Here is a 3,902-nt window from a genome sequence, read left to right on the forward strand (position 1 = left end):
CCAGGATGTGTTTAATTTCATTCGGGGGGGCGTTGGGGGGGTCTGTTCGTTGTTTTTAGAAGAATAAAGCTCGTTCTGCTCTGCCTCTCATTCTTTCACTCTGTCTGTAAAGTTTGTTTTTCTTTGTTTCATCTTTAATATTCTCTCAAAGTTTGAACAAATAAACATTCATCACCGATGAAACTCACGCTGCCAAACTAACAAAAATATGACGTTCTTTTTTTATGCTGATTAAAGGTTCATCGTCATGTTTATATTTTTCTTTAAATCCTAAATGTCTCCTCACATTACACTTGTTTTATTTTATTTACTCACAGTATTAACCACTTTAACCCCCAAACTATGTTGTCATTTATTTTAAGATTTGTTCTCATGGTGGCTTCAGTGCGAAGTTATTGTTGGAACACGATGAATATGCGTAAACATGATAAATTCAACAGAGCCATGCTCATCACTTGCTAACATTCGGCAGTTTACTTTCTTTAATTAATACTTTAATTATTTAGTTCAGCAGAGTGTCTGAGTGGTGTGTAAAAATCTGTTTGATCAGGTAGTTTAACTAACTGAATTATTTAAGATGAGCCAAGAACACAAAAACGCCAGATTTTACCATGGAGTCTGTTGTACCACCTCATCATCTTGTCATTTGATTTGACAAAATGATAAATATCTGCAAACATAATGTTAAATTTAACAGAGTCAGGCTCATCAGTTTGACGGTTTACTCACTTTAATTATTAATTTAATAATTTTTTTAGCAGAAGGCCTCAGTGGTGTGTAAAATCTGTTTCATCAGGTAATTGATGAATTCCTTACGACCAGCCGAGAAGACACATTTTACCATGGAGTTTGGTGTACCGCATGAAAATATGTACACGTGACCAGATGTTTGCTTCATGTCACATGTCTCTCTGTGTTTCCTGTTTATATTCAGTGAAGACCTAAACACCAAAAGTAAGATGTGAAAAAGTACCAAGTAACCACGTGGCATGAAGAAGAAACTAAAACATGAAACAGAAATCAGCTGACTGTATGGAGAGTTGTGGGTATTTTAGTTTAAGATAAAACTGGGTGTTTATTATAATCTTCATATTACAGTAACGTAAGAAATATTTCAGTGTAGTAAAAAATTTACACTTATCAGGCTACTGCATGTTTTGTTTGTGAAATGTTGAAGTGAAAGTATAAAGCACAAAATGGAAATCTGTGTGTATTTATATACGAACACTTTAAGAAGGGTTTTTTTGTCAAAGTATCTATATAGAAATGTGTATCATTTGACTAAGTATGAAGTACAAAAGTATTCAAATCAGAATATACTATTTTGGTATATATTATGAAGCTTGCATATAGGGGCCCAGACACTATGCAAATAGTAAACATGTATATGAAGTACTAACATTGAATACTAAAATTAAATAAAGCGCATACAATTTACAATTTCTAGCCTACATACAGAAAACCAAGAAATTCAATCCATCAGTTTAACATTGGTTAAATAGGTGAGATACAATATATAGTAAATAATAAAGATAAAGTAATATAAAGACTAATTTAAGAACTAGTTTAGTCCCCAGCCATTCACCTGAGCATGTTTAGTAGCAACATAGTAACTCGTGGCCTCGAGATAGTAACTTGAAGCCTCAACATTGTAACTCGAGGCCTGAAGATAGTATCTTGTGGCCTCAACATAGTAACTCGTGGCCTCAACATAGTAACTCGAGGCCTCAACATAATCTCGTGACCTCAACATGACTTGATAACTTGAGGCCTGAAGATAGTATCTTGTGGCCTCAACATAGTATCTTGTGGCCTCAACATAGTATCTTATGGCCTCAACAAAGTAACTCGTGGCCTCAGCATAGTATCTCGTGGCCTCAACATAGTAACTTGAGGCCTGAAGATAGTATCTTGAGGCCTCAACATAGTAATTTGTGGCCTCGGCATAGTATCTCGTGGCCTCAACATAGTAACTCGAGGCCTGAAGATAGGATCTTGTGGCCTCAACATAGTAACTCGTGGCCTCAACATAGTAACTCGAGGCCTGAAGATAGTATCTTGTGGCCTCAACATAGTATCTCGTGGCCTCAACATAGTAACTGGAGGCCTCAACATAATATCTTGTGGCCTCAACATAGTAACACGAGGCCTGAAGATAGTATCTTGTGGCCTCAACATAGTATCTTGTGGCCTCAATATAGTAACTCGTGGCCTGAAGATAGTATCTTGTGGCCTCAACATAGTAACTCGAGGCCTGAAGATAGTATCTTGTGGCCTCAACATAGTAACACGAGGCCTGAAGATAGTATCTTGTGGCCTCAACATAGTATCTCGTGGCCTCAACATAGTAACTCGTGGCCTCAGCATAGTATCTCGTGGCCTGAAGATAGTATCTTGTGGCCTCAACATAGTATCTCGTGGCCTCAACATAGTAACTGGAGGCCTGAAGATAGGATCTCGTGGCCTCAACATAGTAACACGAGGCCTCAACATAATATCTTGTGGCCTCAACATAGTAACACGAGGCCTGAAGATAGTATCTTGTGGCCTCAACATAGTATCTTGTGGCCTCAATATAGTAACTCGTGGCCTCAGCATAGTATCTCGTGGCCTCAACATAGTAACTCGAGGCCTGAAGATAGTATCTTGTGGCCTCAACATAGTAACTCGAGGCCTGAAGATAGTATCTTGTGGCCTCAACATAGTAACTCGAGGCCTGAAGATAGTATCTTGTGGCCTCAACATAGTAACTCGAGGCCTGAAGATAGTATCTTGTGGCCTCAACATAGTAACTCGAGGCCTGAAGATAGTATCTTGTGGCCTCAACATAGTATCTCGTGGCCTCAACATAGTAACACAAGGCCTCAACATAGTAACTGGAGGCCTGAAGATAGGATCTCGTGGCCTCAACATAGTATCTCGTGGCCTCAACATAGTAACTCGAGGCCTGAAGATAGTATCTTGTGGCCTCAACATAGTAACACGAGGCCTGAAGATAGTATCTTGTGGCCTCAACATAGTATCTTGTGGCCTCAACATAGTAACTCGAGGCCTGAAGATAGTATCTTGTGGCCTCAACATAGTAACTCGAGGCCTGAAGATAGTATCTTGTGGCCTCAACATAGTATCTCGTGGCCTCAACATAGTAACTCGAGGCCTGAAGATAGGATCTCGTGGCCTCAACATAATATCTTGTGGCCTCAACATAGGATCTCGTGGCCTCAACATAGTAACTCGAGGCCTGAAGATAGTATCTTGTGGCCTCAACATAGTAACACGAGGCCTGAAGATAGTATCTTGTGGCCTCAACATAGTAACTCGTGGCCTGAAGATAGTATCTTGTGGCCTCAACATAGTAACACGAGGCCTGAAGATAGTATCTTGTGGCCTCAACATAGTAACTCGTGGCCTCAGCATAGTAACTCATGGCCTCAACATAGTAACTCGAGGCCTGAAGATAGTATCTTGTGGCCTCAACATAGTATCTCGTGGCCTCAACATAGTAACTGGAGGCCTGAAGATAGGATCTCGTGGCCTCAACATAGTAACACGAGGCCTCAACATAATATCTTGTGGCCTCAACATAGTAACACGAGGCCTGAAGATAGTATCTTGTGGCCTCAACATAGTATCTTGTGGCCTCAATATAGTAACTCGTGGCCTCAGCATAGTATCTCGTGGCCTCAACATAGTAACTCGAGGCCTGAAGATAGTATCTTGTGGCCTCAACATAGTAACTCGAGGCCTGAAGATAGTATCTTGTGGCCTCAACATAGTAACTCGAGGCCTGAAGATAGTATCTTGTGGCCTCAACATAGTATCTCGTGGCCTCAATATAGTAACTCGTGGCCTCAGCATAGTATCTCGTGGCCTCAACATAGTAACTCGAGGCCTGAAGATAG

The sequence above is a fragment of the Micropterus salmoides genome, unplaced genomic scaffold (genome assembly GCF_014851395.1).
Source record: "Micropterus salmoides isolate LMB-PRFRI ecotype aquatic unplaced genomic scaffold, ASM1485139v1 Ms_hic_scaffold_3, whole genome shotgun sequence".
Taxonomy (NCBI): domain Eukaryota; kingdom Metazoa; phylum Chordata; class Actinopteri; order Centrarchiformes; family Centrarchidae; genus Micropterus; species Micropterus salmoides.